Genomic DNA, 24,381 nt, shown 5'->3' on the forward strand with positions numbered 1-24,381 from the left:
CTCCCTCCGAGAGCCCCTCAAACACCTCAGACCCCGCGTCGCGGAAGCGCTCACCTCCCGCGGGCGGGCGGGTCCCGGGTACGCGGTGAAGGTGCAGCGGCGGCCGCCTCGGGCGACAGGCGGGTGGTCACGGCCCCTCCCCAAGGCAGGGGCACCCCAAGAGGCCGGCGCGCCCCCTGTTCCCGCCCCCGGCAGGTCACGTGGGCCAGAGCTCGTAGCGCCCCTCGCTTCGCCGGAGCGTCCCTCCGCCACCTAGGGGTCCCACCGCTCCGTCGGCCTCAACGCCGCCCTCCTCTGCGCCTGCGCCCCGGCTCCAGGCGCTCTCATTCAAACTGACAACGCCCCGCGTCTTTCGGACCGGCCAATGGCGGGCGGCGCAGCGGGGCGGGGCGGGGCGGGGCGCTGGTTGCCCCCCTCTTCGCAGTCCTGGCGAACCGTCTGCGTGTCGAGGTGACGGGGGACTTGGCAGCTTGGTCCTTCTCTGCTCCGGGACGTGTCCTCAACCCTCAGTTTGAGGTTTCTTTCCTGTCCTCTTCTTTCTTCTTCAGACACTAAAAAGTAGAGCAATAAATATTGTTTAGAGTTGGCCGGGCGCAGTGGCTGACGGCTGTAATCCCAGCACTTTGGGAGGCCGAGGCGGGCGGATCACCTGAGGTCGGGAGTTCGAGACCAGCCTGTCCAACATGGAGAAACCCCGTCTCTACTAAAAATACAAAATTAGCCGGGAGTGGTGGCGCATGCCTTTAATCCCAGCTACTCAGGAGGCTGAGGCAGGAGAATCGCTTGAATCCGGGAGGCGGAGGTTGCCGTGAGCCGAGATCGCACCATTGCACTCCAGCCTGGGCAACGAGAGCGAAATTCCATCTCAAAAACAAAACAAAACAAACAAAAAACATCGTACAGAGTTCAGATAGAGGCCGGCCTAGATCCCTTTAAAAAAGGAGCGCAAAACCAGCGCCACCTTTTTGGAAGACTTGGTGCTGCGCTACAGAATCAGTGTCCCAAGCGGCAGATGCGGGATGTAGAAGAAAAAGAGGCCTCTGTGGAAGGAACAGAGGGACCGTGTGAAAGTCTAAACAAGGCAGCCTCAGTTCTTAAGGCTGTGCCACAACCCTGGCGTTTCCAGCTGTTGAAAAAGCAAACTTCTGTTGACTACAGAATCGCTTGTTCCCAGGAAAATTGGGTGGCAGTTTTACTCAGTTTCAGCGCCTACATTCTAAAGACACTGGGAAGAATAAGTTTTATTTCCATTCACCTCTCCTCCATGTCGAGGTGACCCCAAAATAGTAGTCACCTTGTAGTTTGTTCTTCACAAAATACCGGCCGGGCGCGGTGGTTCACATCTGTAATATCAGCACTTTGGGAGGCCGAGGCGGGCGGATCACCTGAGTTGGAGACCAGCCTGGTCAAAATGGTGAAAACCCGTCTCTACTAAAAATACAAAAATTAGCCGTGCCTGGTGGCGGGCGCCTGCAATCCCAGCTATTCGGGAGGCTGAGGCAGGAGAATTGCTTGAACCCAGGAGGCGGAGGTTGCAGTGAGCCGAGATCACGCCACTGCACTCCAGCCTCGGCGACAGAGCGAGACTCCGTCTCAAACAACAACAAAAACCAAAATACCAAGACCAGAGTCTCTCTGGGGTAAAGCATCTGATGAATTTACTTAGATTATTTTTCAAATAGATATTTCTCTTCTGAAATGAAGTTTAAATGTTTCTACAGGGTAAAGGCTATGTTAAAGAAAACTCTGGGTTCAGTATCTCTGTGAATGATGGCCATAACCAGTGATCCAAGCAACATTTCCCATTAGGTGCATGTTATGGCAAATTGCTTAAAGGAACAGCTTTGTCATCAAACTAGACCTGGGTTTGAGTTCCAATTCTGCTACTTACTGGCTGATTGACCTTGAATGAGTTATCTTCTTTAGTCTTAGCTTCCCCAGCTGTAAAACATAATAAAGCCTCTTCTAATAAGGGTTGCTATGATGCTTCTGTGAGGTAAGGTTGTTAAGTGGTTGACACAGGGCCTGACACATAGAAACTGCTCCATACTTGATACCTATTATCGTTATTATCAACAACCATCTTTAATATCAGGTTCTTGTAAATAACAATGGAATTGGTTGGCTGTACTGTTTCAGAGGTAGGTATTAATTCCTTCTTAATCATAAATTCTTTTAAAGTATGGATACTGTGAAAGCCACAAAGGAAGTTTTATATATATAGAGAGAGAGACAGGACCTCCCTCTGTCACCCAGGCTGGAGATCACTGCTCAGCAGCCTCAACCTCCCAGGTCCAAGTGATCCTCCAATCTCACCCCACCCCTACACCGCAGTAGCTGGGACCACAGGAGCTTGACACTGTCTGGCTAATTTTATTTTTTCAGTAGAGAAAAGGTCTCACTATGTTGCCCAGGCTGGTCTTGAACTCCTGGGCTCAAAGGATCCTCCTGCCTCGGCCTCCCAAAGTGCTGAGATTATAGGCGTGAGCCCCCTCACCCAGCTGGAAGTACAACATTACATTCAACATGTCCAAAGTTATTTACCCCCTGCAAATCTTCTCTTACATATGTGATTTCTATCTCTGATATTAGTTACTTCCATCTTCCTAATCACTCAAATTGAAAAATATCTTTTAAATGGCATAAGTCAGATTATGTCACTCTCGTACTTGTAAACCTTTAGTGATTTCCTATTTAATTTAAAATAAAATCCAAACTTCCTATGGGGGAAAAAGGCCTTAAGCCATCTTTCCCCTGCCAATTTCTCTCTTCTCTCCTATTTTTTCCTCCTGCTGCCTCACTTTCGTCCAAGTACACAGGGCATTCTTCATGCCCTAGAATGGACTAAGCCTCAAGGTTCTCTCAGGACCTCCTCCCTGCCTAGATTTTCCCCAAGCTCTTTAAATGCTTGGCTTCTTTTCATCCTCAGCTCTCAGCTTATTCATTACAGTATTCAGCAAGTATGTATTAAGTTTCTGCTGTGTGTCAGGAACTTTTCTAGGTACAGGGAATATAGTAGTGAGCACAACAGAACACAGCCCCTGATCTCTTGGAGCTCAACAAAAATAAACAACAAGAAAAATATCAGGACTGGGTGTGCTCACACTTGTAATTGCAGCACTTTGGGAAGCTGAGGTGGGAGGACTGCTTGAGGCCAGGAGTTTGAGACCAGCCTGGGCAACACGGTGAGACCCTATCTCTACAAAAATAATTTTTTTGTATTAGGCTGGTGTGGTGGCACGCACCTGTAGTCTCAGCTACTCGGGAGGCTGAGGCTGAGGCCCAAGAGTTCAAGGCTCCAGGGAGCTATGATCCAGCCACTGCACTCTAGCCTGGGACAGAGCCAGACCCTGCTTCAAGAAAGGAAAAAGAAAGAAAAAGAAAAATATCAGGTTATGATAGGTACCATGCAGAGAGTTAAAAGAAGGGTGATGTGAGAGTGAGTAAGTGACTACTTTAGATTAGGGGCCAAGATAAGGAAGTCCTCTCTGAGAAAATGGCATTCAAACTGGGATTTGAATTATGAGAAGGAGCCAGCCTTCAAGCAAACTTCAGGGAAAAGCACATTAGGCAAAAGCAACAGCCAGTGCAAAGTCCTGCGAGGATTTTGCAGGATTTGAGAGCTTTGTGGACTTGAGAAACTGGAGGAAGGCCACTGTGGCTGAAGTGAGAAAGAAGAAAACATACAAAAGGCAATGTAGGCCTTTGTAAGCCAGGGTAGTGAGTTTGGACTTTATTTTCTAAATATTATAGGAAGCCTGTGGAAGGTTTTAAACATGGGAATAACTTCATCTGATTTATATATCTATATCTATATATAGATATATGTGCGTGTGTATATATATACATATATATGTATGTATATATGTATATATATATACACGCACATATATATATATATCTTTTTTTTTTTTTGAGATGAAATTTTGCTCTTGTTGCCCAGGCTGGAGTGCAGTGGTGCAATCTCAGCTGACTGCAATCTCTACCTCCAGGGTTCAAGCAATTCTCCTGCCTCAGCCACCTGATTAGCTGGGACTACAGGCATGTGCCACCATACTCAGCTAATTTTGTATTTTTAGTAGACAGGGTTTCACCATGTTGGTCAGGCTGGTCTTGAACTCCTGACGTCAGGTGATCCGCCTGCCTCGGCCTCCCAAAGTTCTGGGATTACAGGTGTGAGCCACCGTGCCTGGTCCTGATTTATATTTTTAAAAAAGCACTCTGGAACAAATCCAGAATTTGAGACATTCTACAACTAGCCCAGACTCTTTATAAATGTCAATGTCATGAAAAACAAAAAGGCACATTAGTCTTGCTGGAGATCCTGGATCAGAGAGAGAGAGAGAGAGAGAGAGAGAGAGAGAGAGGGGAAGGGATCTGTTTAAAAACATATTGTGATCTGCTCCATAACATTTATGTTTAAATGCCTATTTTATGCCAGGCACTTTGCTGGATGCTGGGAACACAACAATGAAGTTTTTACCGCATCACTTCCACAGTACTAGATGAAACCCCCTGGTGCTCACACTGCTGACAGGCTTCCGCGACCATTTTCCAGTGTGTTGGAGTAGGGGGAGAGCACTGAGAATGTACATAGCCTCACAACATGTGGGGTTGTTAGGATAGGCCAAGCTTTGCTTTAAGATGAAACCAGGGTGGCTAGACTTCCATGAATTATAAACGACCACACTGAGTCAAGGTAAACTTGAATAACCAAGTAAACATTTGTTGCTTCCCTCCCCCAACAAAATCTATCAGAGTAACAGTGCTCCCTTGACTAAAAGAAAGTTAGAAGACTGGTTGCGTCGTTTCCTCAGCAAGAATGTGGACTTGATAACTCCACCTTTTAGAATAAAAGGAGATCCAGTGTGGTGGCTGATGCCTTTGATCCCAGCACTTCAGGAGGCTGAGGTGGGAGGATCGCATGAGCCCGGAAGTTGGAGACCAGCCTGGGCAACATAGTGATACCTTGTTTTTACAAAAAATTAAAAATTAGCCTGGTGTGGTGTCATGTACCTGTGGTCCCAGCTGCTTGAGAGGCTGAGGTGGGAGGATCACTTGAGCCCGGGAGGTCAATACTGCAGTGAGCTGTGATTGCACCACTGCACTCCAGCCTGGGCAACAGAGCAAGGCCTTGTCTCAAAAAAAATATGTGTGTAGATATGTATATGTGTGTACATATATATATACACACATACATATGTGTCTATATATGTATGTACGTATATACACATATATAGGTGTATGTGTACATATATATATATAAAATAAAAATAGAATAAAAGAAGGAAAAAATGAGAGTGCGGAGTAGGTGAGTGAGTAAGAGCTTTCCAAAGGAACAGCTAAGAAAAAGAGAATGGGAAGGAGACTTCAAAATGCAGGGAAACAGCCTGCTAACATGCCTAATCTCTCATGTGAAATCTAGAGTAAATCAGTCAATAATAATAGCTAAGATTTATTGGTGCTAAATATATGCCAAGCACTATTCCAAACTTTTTTCATGTTTGAGGATTATACCTGGATATTGACTGATGTAAAGACGAAATGAATTAATACATATAAAGTGTTTAGAACAGGGCCTAGCACATATAAGTGCTAAATTTTGCTATTATTACTATTTTAACTATTATTTAATCTCCACAGCAACCCTATGAAGTAGGTACTAACATCATCCCCATTTTACAGTATCTTAGGCTGGTTTCCCTAGAAGCCGATCCCGAGATGGGATTTAGATCCCTGTAATTTATCGAGGGAGGGCTCTTTAGGAGGAACCCATAAGGGAGAGAGTGAAACAGGATAGGGAAGGGGTAACATCCAAGAAAAACGGATCTTAGGAAATCCTAGCCTTGATCTGCTCCATTGAGGGAGGGCTCTGGAATCTAGAGCATAAACCAAACTGCAGAATTAGCCCCCATCTTACACAAAGGTGTTTGTACCTTTGTATCAGGATATAGTGGGGCATAACCCCCCCTACAAGTGTGGCTGCCTTCCCTAGTGTAGACTCTCCAGAGAAAAAGGCACCTGTGAGCTCTAGCAGCCAACCTCACAACAGTGGAGAGACAGGTGTACTGGCCAGTAAAGGGTATCCAAACAGGGCACCTAACATAGCATCCACCAAGGCTAGTAAATGGTAGAACCAGTCTCTCTCAGGAGCCATGCTTTTACTCTCTCTATATATACTGACTTTTAAAAATTCAAAAGGAAAATGACAAATGGAGACCTATGTTACTGATAAAGAGTTAATACTAAATACTTAGTATTTAAATGAAATTACCTTACAGTCTAACCTCTTACAATGAAATAACCTCAAAGAAAAAAAGACAACAACCCAATAGGGCAAAGGACAAGGACCAGCACTTAAGTGACCACAATGAGCTCACTTATGAACTTCAGCTTCATTATTATTTAAATAAATGCAAACTAGAACAGCAATGGGACTCCTTTTTTGCCCATCAGACTTCAGATTTTAAAAAATTATGTTACCCATTGTTGCTGAGGATGTGATGAAACGAATCCTCTCATAAGCTGAGGTTGGAGCTGCAACTAAGTATGGCCATTTTGGAGGGAGATTTTGTAATATGTGTCAAAAGCCTTAGTACCTCTTGACCAAACAATTCCTTTTTTTTAGGACTTTACCTACATAAACAATCAGGCAAGTGTGCAAAACAAATGCACCAGGATGCTTATCACACAATCACTTTTAATATTCAAATATTTGAAACCACTTACATGTCCAAAAGACTAGTAAAAACAATCAAGTCATCCATACAGTGGAATATTTTGCAGCAATTGAATTTATTTGCTAGCTAAGATGCATATTGGTTGACATGGAAAGGTATTCACAATGTATTGGATTCAGTTCTTTTAGGAGCAGGTTATAAAGTGCTGTAAGTATTAATGTTTTCTAATATGTTTTACAATGAACATGTATTACTTGTAATTTAAAAACAGTTATATTGTAGATAATAGCTAAATATGTAAAGGACAGAGATAATTCACAAATGAAGAAATAAAAATGGACAATAAACATGAAAAATGTCCAACTTCATGAATTATTGAAGTACTACAAATTAAAACACTAAAATGTCTTTTTTAATTAACAAAGATGTTTAAAATATTACAATTTAGTATTGCAGAGAGCATATCAATATATTATTCCCACACTGTTGATGAATATATGCTTGTAATCAATTTTGTTTTTATATTAAGAGCATTAAAGTACTACACTCTGTCCTAATACTTTCCCACCTAAGAATCTATCCTAAAGAAATAATTAGAAATACAGACAAGGATGTTTTACTGTTGTGTTATTTTAAAATATTGAGGCCAGGTACAGTAGCTCACTCCTGTAATCCCAGCACTTTGAGAGGCTGAGGTAGGAGGATTGCTTGAGTCCAAGAGTTTGAGACCAGACTGGGCAACATGGCAAGACTCCATCTCTACCAAAAAATTTAAAAATTAGCTGGGTGTAGTGGCACACGCCTGTAGTCCCAGCTACTCGGGAGGCTGAGGTGAGAGGATGGCTTGAGCTGTTATTGTGCCGCTGTACTCCAGCCTGGGTGATAGAGCAAGAACCTATCTCAAAAACAAAAAAAGAAAATGTTGAAAACTTGGATATACCCTAAATGTCTGTCATTAGGGAAATGATTATAGTATAGCCATGTAGTGGATATAACTATTAAAAACAAGTTTTCATTTCAAAGTTTTTAATAAGGTGGGGAAATGTTCTTGACATTAGGTGAAAAAAAAATTGTATAAAATTTTTTATATATTATGACCTCGTAACACTAGAAACAATTATGCTGAAGCATTGTCTTTCTATACTTTCCTCGATTTTTCACATTTTCTACAATAAGCAGATAAATATAAAATATAAAAAAGTTAAAAACTGGCTGGGCATGGTGGTTCACGCTTGTCACCCCAGGACTTTGGGAGGCTGAGGTGGGTGGATTGCTTGAGTCCAAGAGTTCAAGACCAGTCTGGCCAACATGGCAAAACACCATCTCTACTAAAAATACAAAAATTAGCAGGGAGTGGTGGCACGTGCCTGTAATCCCAGCTACTTGGGGGGCTGAAGTTGGAGGATAACTTGAGCCTCGGAGGCAGAGAGTGCAGTGAGCTGAGATCATGTTACTGTACCCCAGCCTGGGTGACAGAGTGAGACCCTGTCTCAAAAAAAAAAAAAAGTTGAAAACTAAGAAAAAACACTGTGAATTTGTACATATTTCCCTCACGTGCCTCTCTCTATCACTTCCTTCTGGCATCTTTTTCTATTAAAAAAAAAAAAAAGTATGAAAAGAGAGTAAGTGCTTGGGGGAGGTGGATAATACAGATGTTAGTGGTTGGGTGGAGTGGAGAGAATCTGTCCTGAGCTGGGGTGACCAATCATCCCAAGACTAAGAGGGCCCCAGGATGAGGGACTTCCAATTTTAAAACCTTGAGGAGTTGGCAAAGGCAATAGCATGGAAACCCTTTGGGACTTGTAGATCAAACAAAGATGGTAGGTTTAAGAAGCCTGTCTGAGAAAGAGAAGCAAGTAAGTAGCTTAGGGCTTTAACCAGGAGACACCTCTCTTTCTTTACAGGGTTGGTGAAGATATATTAATACCTCTTAGGGTTCACTAAAGTTGAGGTGGGCACTATCACTGGTTAACAGCAGATCTAGAGGCTGCCTTTGCTTTGCCAGCAAAGCAATCAAGTGCTTTTAATTTACATTGTGTCAGGTGTAAAGGAAGTTGCAAAGAAGTTGACTGGTAAAACTTCATTACTACCATACTGTTCAAAAACTCAGTAGGGTGGCTTGCTAAGAAAGGAAGCAAGACTCTTATGATGACCCTAGAAGTCTTCCATGTACCTAACTTCTAAGAATCTGTTTGCCTTTAGGGTAACATGCTTGCTCAGATGTTCTCCTCTGAAGATAATGACATTGTTTTATGATGTTATTATCAGTTTTAATAATGGGATTGCAAATGTGCCCAGAGGTTTAGGCAAATCATAACAATCCAAATTGTCATCATTTGGAATTATTTCTACCTTAGTGGCTAGACTCCACCTCAGATAGTTGTCACTGACCCTTCCCAAACCATTGTGTTTTGCATTAGTAGAACAGAACTTTGGTAGGTCTCTGGTCTCAGAGACATTAACCCATTTATGCCTGAGGTTGCATTTTTTTGAATTTTTGCAATCAGACCTTAGCAGTAGGAAGCTAAGATGCTTAGCAGTAGGATGCTAAGATGACCTTGAGCAGTAGGATATAAATAATTCCCACATGCTTAGCGTCCCAATAATGGAACACTAGGCACAAAAACTAAGTAAATTTTTAGCAGTGTCTCACTTCCCCATTGGGTCACATTCTTTCCAAGAAACCAAGTATAGTCATCCTATAGATACTTGCTAGCATGTGGAGGGATTGTGCAGAAAAGGGTAAACCTTTTATGAATATTTGAGCGACATGACCATGCCAATGTCTATGAATTCTATCCATTGCTTCCACTCTCACCAATTATGACTGTTCATCCTCTGACCACAGGCTTCTTTTCAGACATTTTTGTGTTCACAGAGCCTCTCAAACCCATTTAGGAGGATTATAGATGTTCTCTCTAGCAAGCTAGGTACAAAGGCTTTTTCAGTCCACCTTTCTCAGTTAAATTTTCACCCCTTACTTGCCCTTCCATTTGGGGGAGAGGGAGAAGGAGAGAAGGTAAAAAGATTTGACATTTTTTGAGCACCTACCATGTGTCAGACACTGAGCAAGGCACTTCCATATACTTATCTAATTTAATTGCCATGAGCACCCTTTATCTCCATTTTGTGGATGTGGGGACTGAGGTTCAGATCACTTAGATAACTTATCCAAGGTCCTCAATTATTAAGGAGCAGAGCTAAGGGTCAAACTCATTCTGTTTGTTTTTGAGATGGAGTTTCGTTCTTGTTGCCCAGGCTGGAGTGCAGAGGTGCAATCTCAGCTCATCGTAACCTCTGCCTCCTGGGTTCAAGCGATTCTCCTGCCTCAGCCTCCCTAGTAGCTAGGATTACAGGCATGGGCCACCATGCCCGGCTAATTTTGTATTTTTAGTAGAGACAGGGTTTCTCCATGTTGCTCAGGCTTGTCTTGAACTCCCGATCTCAGGTTATCCGCCCTCCTCGGCCTTCCAAAGTGCTGGGATTACAGGCGTGAGCCACCGTGCCCGGCCCAAACTCAGTTTTTAAACAACTTGTGCTTTTCCACTCTCCTCAAGCAGCCAAATTGGTCTTCTTCCCTTCCTTACCTCCTCCCTGTCTGCCTTCCCTTTTCTCACTGTCTCCCCTCCCTCCTTCCACCAGTATTTTATTATTGTGATAAATGCTACTAAGAGATACATGGAGTACTCTGGAGGCTTATATCAGGGGACCCTGGCCTACTGTAGGAATGAAAGAAGGTTCTGGAGGAAGTGGCATGCTAAGAGTTGAGTAAGAAATAGCCAGGTAGAAAGGCAGGAGGAAGTTGGGGTGGATACTTCAAGCCCCGTGAACAGATGAAGGGAAGGTCTAAGGTAGGCAGGAGGCAGTGTATTTGAGGAGCAAAAGAAGTTCAGGGGACAGGGGACCCCCAGGGGGCAAGGAGTAAGTGCAGAGAGTGAGCGCTTCAGGGAGAGGATTCCAGTCCTTATCACTAGCTGCACATCCCACTCACATGAAGCACTAAGGAAGAGGATTATTTGCAGTCTTTTATTTTTTTTTTTTTGAGACAGAGTCTCGCTCTGTCACCCAGGCTGGAGTGCAGTGGCGCGATCTCGGCTCACTGTACCCTCTGCCTCCCAGGTTTAAGCGATTCCCCTGCCTCAGCCTCCCGACTAGCTGGGATTACAGGCGCGTGCCACCACATCTGGCTAATTTTTTGTATCTTTAGTAGGGACGGGGTTTCACCATGTTGGCCAGGCTCGAACTCCTGACCTCGTGATCCGCCCGCCTCGGGCTCCCAAAGTGCTGGGATTACAGGCATGAGTCACCGCGCCCAGCCCATTTGCAGTCTTCACAGAGAAAACACATTTTATCCTTGAGTAGTGTTTCTAACTGGGGACCCTATTGGCGTTTTGGACGAGAGCATTCTTCTTTGAACAGGACTTTATTTCCACTGTGGCCCCTAAGTACTAAATGCCAGCTGCACTCCCCCTCCATTTCTAAAAGCCCCCGAGGGGTCCTGCCATCCTATTGAGAACCAACTGCTCTAGTTCAGGCTGCAGGAGTGTCACTGCCATCAACTTCAGGACCATGCTTTATCCCTTCATCCGGCAACATCCAAACTCCTCTTTTGGTGGATCTTCTTCCCTGTAGACATCCTAATGGTTCTCATGTATACCACCACGACACACTGGGAGAATTTCCAGTTCCATGAAATAAATGTTGAGACCCTGCCATCCTTGCCATATGCCCTGGTTGGGAGTACAGATAGGCTAGTGACAGGACAGATACGAAACAATTAATTACAAGATAGTGGGGAAAGTGTAACCGAGGAACCTTGTACAGGACATGAATTGGCAAAAGATGAAGGGATGACCTCTCCTGGCCAAGGAGGCCAGAGAGGAAGGGCATTCCAGGCGTGTCTTCTTCAAAGACTTGGGGACATAAAACACCAGGTGAGCTTGGGAAGCTATAAATAGCTTGGGATTGTTGAAGCATGAATTTCAAGGCAAGGTGTGGTAGGAAGACAGGTTGGAGAGGTAGGCTGCCACAGTTCACAAAGGGCCTCAGGGGCCATGTGGAGCTTAGACAGTATGCAAAACAAACTGCCAGATGTGTTACACTTGCAAACCTGCAATCATCCTAAAATGATAACATCTGAATGAGGTCATTAAAAATTTTCTGAAGAGCTATATAGATAAGGTTACTGCTGTTTGATACAATTTTCTCCCTGGCTCTATAATCTCATTTTATGAAGTTCCTGTGTGCCTTGGAGGACTTTAAAGTCTCTTTTCTATTATTATTATGTTTTTGAGACAGGGCCTCCCTCTGTTATCCAGGCTAGAGGGCAGTGGCGTGATCATAGCTCACTGCAGTCTCCAACTCCTGGGTTCAAGCGATCCCTTCTGCCTCAGCCTCCTGAGTAGCTAGGACTACAAGCTTGTGAGTTTCTATCACCATGCCCAGCTCTTGCGTGTGTGTGTGTGTGTGTGTGTGTGTGTGTGTGTGTGTGTGTGTTTTAAAGACAGGGTCTTGCTATGTTGCCCAGCTGGTTTTAAACTCCTAGCCTCAAGTGATCCTCCACCCTCAGACTCCCAAAGTGCTGGGATTACAGGTGTGAGCTACCAAGGCCTGCTCATGTATTATTATTATTATTATTATTTTGAGACAGGATCTGGCTCTGTCACCCAGGGTGGAGTGCAGTGGCATGATCTCAGCTCACTGCAAACTCTGCCTCCTGGATTCAAGTGATCCTCCCACCTCAGCCTCCCAAGTAGCTGGGACTACAGGTGTGCACCACCACGCCCAGCTAATTTTTGTATTTTTAGTAGAGACAGGGTTCCACCATGTTGGCCAGGCTGGTCTCAAACTCCTGACCTCAAGTTATCTATCTGCCTCAGCCTCCCAAAACACTGGGATCATATATTATTTTTAACAGCTTTCTTGAGCTATAGCTGACATACAATCAACAGGACATATTCAAAGGGCACGATTTGTGAAGTTCTGAAAAAAAATCACCACAATCAACATATCTATCACTTCTAAAAATTTCCTCATGTCTCTTGGTCACCCCATCTCCCTTCTCAACCTCCACCCAACTCAGGCAACCACTGATCTACTTTCTATTATTATATATCGCTTTGCATTTTTCACAATTTTATATAAATGGAATTATACAATATATACCCTCTGTGTGTGTGTGTATGTGTGTGTGTGTGTGTGTGTGTGTGTAACCTGGCTTCCTTCAAACAGCTAAATTACAGTCATGCACCACATAATAGCATTTTGGTCAATGACAGATTACATCTATGATAGTGGTCCCGTAAGGTTATATTATCATATTTTTACTGAACCTTTTCTATGTTTAGGTACACAAATACTTACTATTGTGTTACAATTGCCTACATAATTTAGTATGGTAACGTGCTGTATGGGTTTGTAGCCTAAAAGCAATAGGCTATACGATATAGCCTAGGTGTGTAGCAGGCCATACCATCTAGTTTGTGTAAGTACACTCTATGATGCATTTCTCAGAATGTATATCTGGTGTTCAGTGACACATAACTGTATTTTGAGATTCATCCATATATTACAGTTGCACGTATCAATAGTTATCATTTTTAATTTTTTTTAAACTTTCCAATTTTGAAGGTATGCCCTCCTGCTGTATCTCAATAAATTACAATTGTTCCACGGGATAAAAAAGCTTCACATCAAGAGGGACTTTGGGGTAGTAGTACCCCCTGGAGATACAATAAATGCTGCTTGGGGATGAAATGATGAGGCATAGATCCTAGTTTTCTAAGAATCTTCCAAAAGAGTACTATGGTAAGCAAAACAATGGCCCCAAAAGATGTCTAAGTACTAATCCCTGGAATCTGCAAATGTGTTACCTTACATGTCAAAGGGATTTTGCAGATGCAATTAAATTAAGGGTCTTGAGATGATTATCCTAGGTTATCCGGGTGAGCCCAGTGTAATCACAAGGGTCCTTGTAAGTGAAAGACTGAGGGAGGAGTATCACAGTCAGAGGAGATTTGAAGATGTTGTGATGTTGCTTTTGAAGATGAAGAAAGGGTCCATGGGCCAAGGAATGCAAATGGTTTCTAGAAGCTGGAAAAGGCAAGAAACTTGATTCTCCTGTCAAGCCTCCAGAAGGAATGCAGCCCTGCCTACACCTTTATTTCAGTCCAGTGAAATTATTTTCAGACATTGACCTCCAGAACTTAATCAATTTGTGTAGTTTTACACTACATTTGTGATAACTTTGTGAAATAAAATTTATGAGAGGTCATTGGTTGACTGAGCTCCTGCACTAGGCCCCAACAGACCAGACCAAACTAGAATGGAGTCACTTGTGCTAGGGGCCACATAACCAAACTGAACTTAGAAATGGGTCAGTTTTCCAAAAAACAGGAAACTCATAGCAACCAACCTAATGGGGCCCAGTCAATTTGATCAGGCATGATAAGGAAATCCCCTCTGCTTGAAGTCACTTTGAAACAACCAATCTGTTTATTGTTCCTTGTTCCTTATTTCTGCTTACTTCAGCCTTTTCTGCCTGTAAAGCGCATCCTCGCTGCTCAGCTCATTGAAGAGCCTTTCTGTTTCATAGATGGGATGCTGCCTGATTCATGAAGTGCCAACAAAAGCCAATTAGATCTTTGAAATCAATTTGTTGAAATTTTGTTCCTTAACAATTTGTTATAGAAGCAATAGGAAACTAAAACAATAACCAATCTTATTAAAAACAACAACAACACTGATGAGTCTGACTGCTTCTATTTCTTCTTCCTGTTTGTGACATGTGGTCTTACAGGAGTAGAAGCACGTTGGCTTTGGATGACCTATCCTAGCTCTGTCCCTCTGAGCTTGGTTATCTTTTTTTTTTTTTTTTGGAGACAGGGTCTCACTCTGTCACCCAGGCTGGAGTACAGTGGCATGCTCTCAGCTCACTGCAACCTCTGCCTCCCAGGCTCAAGTGATTATTGTGCCTCAGCCTCCCGAGCAGCTGGGACCACAGGTGCATGCCACCATGCCCCATGCCTGGCTAATTTTTTTTTTTTTTGTATTTTTAGTAGAGACAGTGTTTCACCATGTTGGCCAGGCTGGTCTCAAACTTTTGTCCTCAAGTGATCTGCCCGCCTTTTCCTCCCAAAGAGCTGGAATTACAGGCATGAGCCACGGCGTCCTCAGTTCCCATCTTAAAGAAGCAACGATATTTACTTCAGGGGCCGTGGAAAGGACTGAAGAGATATACGCAAAGCACCTACCACACAGTAGGCTTTTAGTCCCACCTCACATCTGATTCCAAGGGATTAAATCCTGGCTGCTCCTGGCCTGCTGTGTAATTTTAGCTAAACTGCCTCCTCTTCTTCAATCTGTTCCACAAGGTTAAAGGGAGATACTTAAGTCCCCGAGAGTGTTTAATTAGAGTTTGCAATGTGACTGGATACTGTTGGTTGAAAAGTGTTATTTAGAGGCAAAGTGCTGTTATTTTTGAGCAGATAATTGTTTCCTCTCCTAAGTTGTTTAACCTGGTACTGAGTTTCCTTCTCTGAGATAATGACATTGCTTGAGAGGGTAAAGAAATACCTCACCTAGGTGTTGTGAGTAATAGTTAATTAATGCTTTTGAAGCCTACACAAGCCTATCATAAAAGGCTAAACGTTGATTATTTACCTTTCATAGGGTTGTCACTTCTGGTATCTCAACACTGTCTAGTAAAAATTGGCATTGCAGCATTGGATCAGGTAATATTTACTTCATAGTTGTGTTGGGGGCTCTAACTTATGACTATGCAAAGAGCTTTGTGCTTTTTACAAGGGGTTAGGGAAGTATTGATAGCTATTTTTTTTCTACCATGGAACAACTTATAACAGATTTACATTTCAAATCCTCATCTCATATAAAACCATACAAACTGACTAAAAAAGCTAAAATTGTTAAATACTGAGAGAGGTATTTTACATAATGGTTAATAAGTTTTTAAAGCTAGCATGTATCAAGACATTATGTGTCAGGCACTGTTCTAAACCTTATGCATGCATTAAAGCTAAAGTAGGCATAGGCTGAGTGCGGTGGCTCACATCTGTAATTCCAGCACTTTGGGAGGCCGAGGCAGGAGGATTGCTGGAGCGCAGGAGTTCAAGGCCAGCCTGGCAAACAAACTGAGACCCCCGCCTCCACAAAAAAAAAAAAAAAAAAAAAAAAAAAAAAAAAAAAAATTAGCTGGGTGCACTGGCAGGAACCTGTAGTCCCAGCTACTTGGGAGGTTAAGGCAGGAGGATCACTTGAGCACTGGAGGTTGAAGCTGCAGTGAGCTACAGTCATGGCACTGTACTCCAGCCTGGGCGACAAAGGAAGACCCTGTCTCAAAAATAAATAAATAAACAAATAAGTTCAAGTGATTCTCGTGCATCAGCCTCCCAAGTAGTTGGGATTACAGGCACGCGTCACCATGCCGGCTAGTTTCTGCATTTTTAGTAAAGACGGGGTCTCATCATGTTGGCCAGGCTGGTCTTGAACTCCTGGCCTCAAAGGATCTGCCCACCTCAGCCTCCCAAAGTGCTGGGATTATAGGCATGAGCCACCACACCCGGCTTACAAATATGTTTAAAACGTAGAACATGCCCTAACAAAGGTAATCATCTTTTTATACATTTAAGTGTCATGTATATTTGTATATCTTTTTTCTCTTAATTCATGTCCATTGTTCTTTGGGATCATTTTTTTTTTTTTATTGATTTGAGTGACCTTTATTCTAAAATACTTGGAAAAATACAAGAAAGCATGACAAGGGGTACTGATTAAATTCTCCCCTGCCTTCACAAGCACATTGCCAGGTTTTGTTGATTGTTACTCAAAAATGTCTTATGTCTTGAACACATCAACTTGTTTAATCTCTGCCACCACCATGCTAGTTCCTTTCAGCTTTCCCAATAAACAATGTTATTTTCCATCCTCAGGTCTTTGCACACATGTCCCCTCAGCCCAGAACACTCTGCCCCGACTCTCTGCGTCATTGGTTTGTGTCCTTCAGGCTCCAGTTGAAATGCATGGCCTTGGAGAGCCCTTTCCTGCCTATCCGATCTCGAGAAAGGTTTTCCTTCCTTTCTTACATTCTTTCTTCCAGCAGTCTCTTCCTATCATTCATAGCACTTATCACCATTTATAATAATATACAATGTGTTAAATCCTTTGCACTCAGTTAATGAATATTTGGAAAGTGATTAGAATAGCATCAGGTGCATTGTGCTACGTAAGTGTTGATTTAAACAACTCACATGCTCTTCACAACAATCCTATGTGGTAGTGCTATTAATACCCCCATTTTACAGATGAACAAACTAAGGAACAGAGAAGTTAAGCAACTTCTCTAAGATAGCACAGTAGTGAGCAGCAGAGCCTAACTACAAACTCAGTCTGGCACCGAAGTCCATAACCTAACTGTTCTCTATACTTCCTTTTGATTCCAGGACCTACATGGTACTGTGTGCCTAACAGGTACACCCAATAAATATTTGTTTAATAAATGAAGGAACAGTTCTAACGGGAAAATAAAAGTTACCTGTAATCCTACCACATGTTTTGAGATTCATTCTATAGATATTTCTTCTAATATAAAAATAGACTTTTAATCAAAATCTTAACTTTTTGAAATCATTTTGAGGAGCATAGATTAGGTATCAATGTGCAATAAATTTAACCTTGTATTCATTATTTTAAAAAATTATAATTGCAAGTCAATCTTCTTCCTTTAGGCAGGCGGAGGAGGGCAGAGGAGAGAGGCATAAGTCTTTGGTTAAGGGAGGAAGGGTTTTCCTAAAATATTCTGGCCCTTCTTATCTCCAGGCAGAGGTTGCAAAACTTAAGTTTGAAAGTTTAGGGAAGGGCAGAGAAGTTTCAGGGACAAGATTAAAAACAAATTATACTTATTCGAGGCTGGGTATGGTGGCTCATGCCTGTAATCACATCACTTTTGGAGGCCGAGGAGGAGGATCGCTTGAACCCAAGAGTTCGAGATGAGCCTGGGCAACATAGCATGATCCTGTCTCTACAAAAAAAAAAAAAAAAAAAAAAAAAATTAGCCAGGTGTGATGGTATGTGCCTGTGGTCCCAGCTACTCGGGAGGCTGAGACGGGAGGATTGCTTGAACCCAGGAGGTAGAGTCTGTGGTGAGCCATAATCATGCCACTGTACTCCAGCCTGGGACACAAGACTCTATCTTTACAAAATAAATAAATAAATAAAATTTAAAAATTATACTTTGGCTAGGCGTGGTGGCTCATGCCTGTAATCCCAGCACTTTGGGAGGCCAAGGCAGGTGGATCACGAGGTCAGGAAATCAAGACCATCCTGGCCAACATGGTGAAACCCTGTCTCTACTAAAAATATAAAAATTAGCTGGGCTTGGTGGCGCGTGCCTGTAGTCCCAGCTACTCGGGAGGCTGAGGTGGGAGATGGTGTGAACCTGGGAGGCAGATGTTGCAGTGAGCCGAGATTGCGCCACTGTACTCCAGCCTGGCGACAGAGTGAGACTCTGTCTCAAAAAAAAAAAAAAAAAAAAAATGAAATTTTACTTCTTTAAATCAATGTGTTTTAAAGTTTACCACTGGAATTATTTTCAGAAAATCAACTGGTAAGTTTTCTAAATGTTCCCAAAGCACAGCAAAGGTCCATGGTTTACAGCACACACTACGCTATGTCAATGGGAAAACTGGATAAAAAGACAGGGCTAACCTCACCAAAGAGCAAGGAAAACCAGCGAAGTTTTCTGGTAAAACACAGGCAGGAAGTTTCTCCAAATACTGCTTTACTCACACTTTTAAAAGGCTTTCCTCCCTTCCCCCCAACTTCTAAAATAGTTTCAGGATAACAAATTTGTAACAGCTGGTCATCAAATTCATGCACACTCCCAAAAGGACGACAGCCCTAAGACTGACTATAAATAATACATCCATCTGGTTCTTGTAGGAGTATTGGATTGACTTGTTGCCCATCACAGTGTCTCCCTTCTGCCACCCCACAATGACAGGGTGAAGCTAGACGGCCTCATTGAATGGTATATTGTTACAGTTGAGGCACTGCATTGTGGGTACCCCACATTTCTGAGATAAAGTTAGCTGATAGAATTACCAGAGCATAATCAAATGCAGTCATTACAGAGGGAGCCTATATCATGTTACCTTTGAAAATATTTTAATCTAGAAACATCATACACTGGATACAAAATTCATGAATCCCTGACCCCTGGGCGTGGCCTTGGACATATTATTCTGAGCCATCTCCTATTTTCTTTCATATGTAAATAGTATTCTTGAGCTAGGAATAGAAGGAGAGAAAGAAAAATTGAAACAGCCAGACCAAGTGTTTTTGAATGCTCTTAAAAGACAAAAAAAAAAAAAAGACAAAAGTTTGTATCACATCAGAAGTTCCCTATGTGCTCTTCAAAGCTGATTTCTTGCAGTTAAAAGAACCCAGAAGAAGCAGGCACGCCATTATTTTGAAGCTCCGTTTTTGTTCTATTATTCAACTGCAGTCAACTTCCAACTGTTGAAAAAAAGATGATTTAGAATTAAAGGATTGCTTGTCTGTGTCGCAAGGCCCTTCAACTTGTTCACCCTGTGATATCCAGAGACTCCAAGATGTTGGTGAGTTTCTGTTGCAATTGCTATATTGCCATGGTTTTGCCTCTTTGTGTTGACTGTAGCATTGTGTTGTTTGAAGACAGAGCAGCATATTGCTTTGTGCAGTACAAATTATTGATGGATAATGTACTTAAAGCTTTTAGGTGTACACTATTCACATTCTAAATGACAGATACGAAAAGGAATAATCAGGATTTTGGTTGTTGAATCATTGTCTCCAACAGCCAACTCTTACCGTGACAAAGTCAATAGGGGTGATCTTAGAAGTGTAGGACTTGCGAGTGTTACATGGTTGTGCTAACTGGTACTTTAGTGGAGGGGCAGAGACGGTGAGTAGAAACAATGCCTGCTTTCTCTTCCATGTCTGGGTCCTACACATAGTCCCCAGTTTGCCTGGTTTGTACAGGTTTAAACACAGAACAGAGGGTGTTGGGAATGAGATAAAGAGATTGTCACAGGAACATGGCCCCATGGTTTTCCTTTGGTGATGAAAACAATCCTGTCAATATGGAAAACTGTGTTATCACAAAATGGGCTTAGTGAATAGAAGAAATGTCACCTACCAGCCAGAAACAACGATTAGCTGACCATCTTTGGCCTCTTGCCACTAAGGAGTTTTGGTTTTCCCATCTGTAGAAATTCTTAAGTGAGTCCATCAGATTCCCAGTCATCCTAGCCATGGTTACCTTCTTCTCTAAGTTGGCAGGTTAATGAGCTTAGGCTAGCACTTCAGCATCAAATTTAGACTTCATGATAAAGTAAATCACACAGGGAATAGCTGTCAGCATGGTGACCACCTTGTTGTTCATTCCTACTCAGGGACTGGCCTGAAGTGTTTTCACAGCCTGGGTCACTGTGATGTCCTGGCCCTGTTTGCTCAAAGTGTTCATCTCAGAGTGACTTGTGAGGTATTGCTGAGCACATAATGGTCAGGATAGCTGCATAAGCAGGCGTGGCCCCAAATGTAGTCACCTGACTTCAGAAAATCAAATTGGATTCTACAGAAAGGTTCTGTTGGATTCTGACCGGAACCTCTTTGGATGTGCCTTTGGATTTCAAGATTGAGCCAAGTGTTGACGTGGGAAGATGCTCCGGTTCCTCCAGTTATCTCAAAGAAGCTCATTACCTTGCTAAGGGTATGGACTGTCCTTTTCCAGAAAAAATCCTCTTGATATTTTGCATGCACACATGCAAATAATAATAACAACAGAAGCTGTTTTCCTGTGTGTAATGAGAGTATTCCTCAGGTTTCTGGTTTATCTTAATGGTATCTCACTCTTTTTCTTTTCCTTTCTTTCTTTGTGTGTGTGTGTGTGTGTGTGTGTGTGTGAGAGAGAGAGAGAGACAGGGTCTTGCTCTGTCACCCAGGCTGGAGTGCAGTGGCATGATCTCTGCTCACTGCAGCCTTGACCTCCTGGGCTCAATTGATCCTCCATCTCAGGCTCCCAAGTTGCTGGGACTACAGGCACATACCACCACTCCTGGCTAATTTTTAATTTTTTTTTTTTGTAGAGACAGGGTCTTGCTTTGTTGCCCAAGCTGTTCTCAAACTCCTGTCCTCAAGCAATCCTTCTGTTTTGGCCTCCCAAAGTGCTGAGATTACAGGCATGAGCCACCGTGCCTGGACTTTTTTTCTTTTTCTTAAGAGCCAGAGCAAAATTCAAATTTTATCAGTTTTAATGGAATTATATTTTAAAAGTGGGAATTTGGCCAACAAAGTATCTTTCCTTTCTATACAAGAAGGGTATGGAGTTTGGCAATGAGCTCCTGAAAATGTAAAGAAAGCATGAGGATAACTTTGGGACTGATACTTGGGTCATTAAAAGTCTTGCAAAACTAGAATTTGTTTTCTTCTTCTTCCGTTCTCTCTGTAGGCATTTAAACATACTCTCAGGCCAGGCACAGTGGCTCATGCCTGTAATCCCAGCACTTTGGGAGGCTGAGGCAGGTGGGTTACTTGAGCCCAGGAGTTTGAGACCGTCCTGAATAACATGGTGAAACTCCATCTCTACAAAAAAAATTAAAAATTAGTCAGGTGTGGTGGTATGCTCCTGTAGTCCCAGCTACTCAGGAGGCTAAGGGAGGAAGATCAATTAAGCCATGGTGGTGTCACTACACTCCAGCCTGGGTGATAGAGTGAGACCTTGTCTAAAAAAACAAAGACACTCTCTCTGTTTTTTTTTTGTTCTAAAAAATTAGACAATATTTTGTTTAAACTTGCTTAGTGATTTATTTATTTATGATTTTTTATTTTTTTGAGACAGAGTCTTGCTGTTGCTCAGGCTGGAGTGCAGCGGCACAATCTTGGCTCACTGCAACCTCTGCCTCCCAGGTTCAAGTGATTCTCCTGCCTCAGCCTCCCAAGTAGCTGGGACTATAGGGGTGCACCACCATGCCCGACTAATTTTTGTATTTTTAGTAGAAATGGGTTTCGCCACATTGGCCAGGCTGGTCTTGAACTACTGAGCTCAAGTGATCCACCTGCCTCAGCCTCCCAAAGTGCTGGGATTACAGGCGTGAGTCACCTCACCCGGCCTAATTTTTTTTTTTACCTTCAAATATATTTATTTACAGATTAAGTTTTAAAATGGTCTTAAAGTTCTTGTACAGATTATGTCTTTTTTGTTTTGAGACGAAGTCTCACTCTGTCACCAGGCTGGAGTGCAGTGGTGCGATCTTGGCTCACTGCAACCTCTGCCTCCCGGGTTCAAGTGATTCTCCTGCCTCAGCCTCCAGAGTAGCTGGGACTACAGGTGTGCGCCGCCACGTCCAGCTAATTTTTTGTATTTTTAGTAGAGACGGGGTTTTCACCATGTTGGCCAGGATGGTCTCCATCTCTTGACCTCCTGATCCACCTGCCTCGGCCACCCAAAGTGCTGGGATTACAGGCATGAGCCACCTTGCTTGGCCGAGATTATGTTTTACATATGCAATTCCTTCCTTTATCCTTTAAATATCCCCATGGATAAGGAGTGCCTCACCTCTGGACCTGGGCATTCTTCAGTATTCCAATACTGAGACTGATTCTGTTTTTTCATTTTCCAACAACAATGTATGGAATTCTTACTCTGCGCCAAGCCCTATGCTGGGTACTTTAGTGCCTTATCTCAGGTATTGCTAGTCCTATTTCTCAGAAGAGGCAACCGAGACTCACAAGAGTTAAATAACTTGCCAAATGACACACAGCTAGAAAGCAGAGAAGCCAGAGAATTCAGATCCATGCCTCTCCGCTTCTGCTTTCCCACTGTGCCTTTCACTTTCTTGGGAAGCCTTTTCCCTTGTTCTTCAACTTGGGTTAGAGTAGCCTGTAATTCTTCTCATGAAGACGTGCCTCACTTTATACTAAATGTCACCCTCTTTAAATGATTTAAAATAATCCTGCAGTGATATTCTCCTTTCTCTCCATCTCTCTAAACAGAGCATCTGTTTAATTTGGGTTCTCTAACATTGGCATGTGTCTATAAATTAAGATTTTTGTACAATGTCTCACGGATGCTTTTACCACATTTAGTTTGTACTCCTTTTTTCTTGGACGACGTAGTTCAAAAAAAATTATTTTGGTCAAACATATGATTTTAGCTTTTGAGGTTACCTAATAAATCACCAGTTTATAGACTCATAAAAATTTGGTTGGAGAGAGAACCTCAGAGATCTGCTCACCCAACCTAATCATTGTATGGGCAAGGGAGGCTGCCAGCAGCTGTGGTCACTCTGGGCTAGTACTCCAGGGGAGAGGGAATCTCAGTTACTCCACCTAAAATTTGAGATCATTTTACTACTTCTGAGGAATCATCCAAAAAGTTCACAAATCAGGAAGAGATATCTGAATGTGTGCTTTGAATTTTGTTTAAAAAAGAGAAAATAGGACTCATACCAAATGGCAGCTGGTTTTACTCCAGCCATTTTCAGGAATATCCCCAAAGACTCTGGTACCACCAGACTGCCGCCTGGGCTGTCGTGGCTGGCAGGGGTTGTTCAGGGAAGGCAGCCTCTCTGACTAGGTTCCTGCCTGAGTCCAAATTAGAAAAGGGACATTTGGCTGCAGACTGGCCTCCAGGTGTTTGAAAGCCTATTTGTCCCTTGGTCACATTTCTTTTTTTTTCTTTTTTTGAGACGGAGTCTCTCTCTGTCACCCAGGCTGGAGTGCAGTGGCTTGATCTCGGCTCACTGCAACCTCTGCCTCCCAGGTTCAAGCAATTCTCCTGCCTCAGCCTCCCGAGTAGCTGGGACTACAGGGGCACGCCACTACACCTGACTAACTTTTTGTATTTTTAGTACAGACAGGGGTTTCGCCATGTTGGCCAGGCTGGTCTCGAACTCCTGACCTCAGGTGATCCGCTTGCCTCAGCCTCCCAAAGTGCTGGGATTACAGGTGTGAGGCACCGCGCCCGGCCCCTTGGCCATATTTCTGTAAGTCCTTCTCTGCCATTCTCAGACATGCAAGGGAAAGTCAGGAGAAGGGGACCAGAAGGTCTGGAGGAACAGGTGAAAAAGCACCAGAATGGAGAAGGTGGGTGTTACATGTGAGCTAGGCCGGCTTCCATCGCCACATGGCTTAGAAGACTGTCAGTGACATGTGGACAAGGCGTGGCTCTGGTAGTTACAAAAAAAAAAAAATCAGGCCGGGCGCGGTGGCTCACGCCTGTAATCCCAGCACTTTGGGAGGCCGAGGCAGGTGGATCACGAGGTCAGGAGATCGAGACCATCCTGGCTAACATGGTGAAACCCCATCTCTACTAAAAATACAAAAAATTAGTTGGGCGTGGTGGCGGGCAGCTCGGGAGGCTGAGGCAGGAGAATGGAGTGAACCTGGGAGGCAGAGCTTGCAGTGAGCCGAGATTGTGCCACTGCACTTCAGCCTGGGCGACAGAGCGAGACTCTGTCTCAAAAAAAAAAAAAAAAAGAAAAAAGAAAAAAAATCAATCCTTTACTTGCATCCCAAGTTCCTACTTTGGGAGAATAAACTCCAAATAGTATCTGCTAAGGGAGGTTGATAAATATTTGGCTATTAACTGTAGACTAATGTCATCCTCAAAATTTAATAAATGAAAAATGTAACACTCTCCTTTTTT

At 43.1% G+C, this 24,381-nt stretch overlaps 2 protein-coding genes and 1 long non-coding RNA gene across 26 annotated transcripts in view; 2 read left to right on the forward strand and 1 right to left on the reverse strand.

Moving 5' to 3' along the window:
• Window positions 1-316, reverse strand: part of GPSM2 (G protein signaling modulator 2) — a 56,665-nt gene extending 56,349 nt beyond the window's left edge. For 2 of the 10 annotated variants that reach the window (XM_054530329.2, XM_054530335.2), the window contains exon 1: window positions 55-316. The gene's annotated coding sequence lies outside the window, so the exon portion shown is untranslated. The remainder of the gene's footprint in view (window positions 1-54) is intronic. The other 8 variants (XM_063718254.1, XM_054530361.2, XM_009246989.4 and 5 more) reach the window with 6 other exon arrangements.
• A 20-nt stretch (window positions 317-336) lies between these two features.
• LOC129049822 (uncharacterized) lies at window positions 337-17,225 on the forward strand. The gene is made up of 4 exons (XR_008513184.2): window positions 337-2,141; window positions 13,311-13,487; window positions 15,351-15,412; window positions 16,628-17,225. It is a non-coding gene; the product is annotated as an uncharacterized LOC129049822 (long non-coding RNA).
• A 1,532-nt stretch (window positions 17,226-18,757) lies between these two features.
• The window catches only part of AKNAD1 (AKNA domain containing 1), a 42,687-nt gene continuing 37,063 nt past the window's right edge, over window positions 18,758-24,381 (forward strand). For 3 of the 15 annotated variants that reach the window (XM_054530304.2, XM_054530268.2, XM_054530280.2), the window contains exon 1: window positions 19,343-20,445. The gene's annotated coding sequence lies outside the window, so the exon portion shown is untranslated. Of the gene's footprint in view, window positions 19,313-19,342; window positions 20,446-24,381 lie in introns of those variants that run through there. The other 12 variants (XM_054530255.2, XM_054530305.2, XM_054530285.2 and 9 more) reach the window with 8 other exon arrangements.

This window comes from Pongo abelii, chromosome 1 (genome assembly GCF_028885655.2).
Source record: "Pongo abelii isolate AG06213 chromosome 1, NHGRI_mPonAbe1-v2.0_pri, whole genome shotgun sequence".
Classification (NCBI taxonomy): Eukaryota; Metazoa; Chordata; class Mammalia; order Primates; family Hominidae; genus Pongo; species Pongo abelii.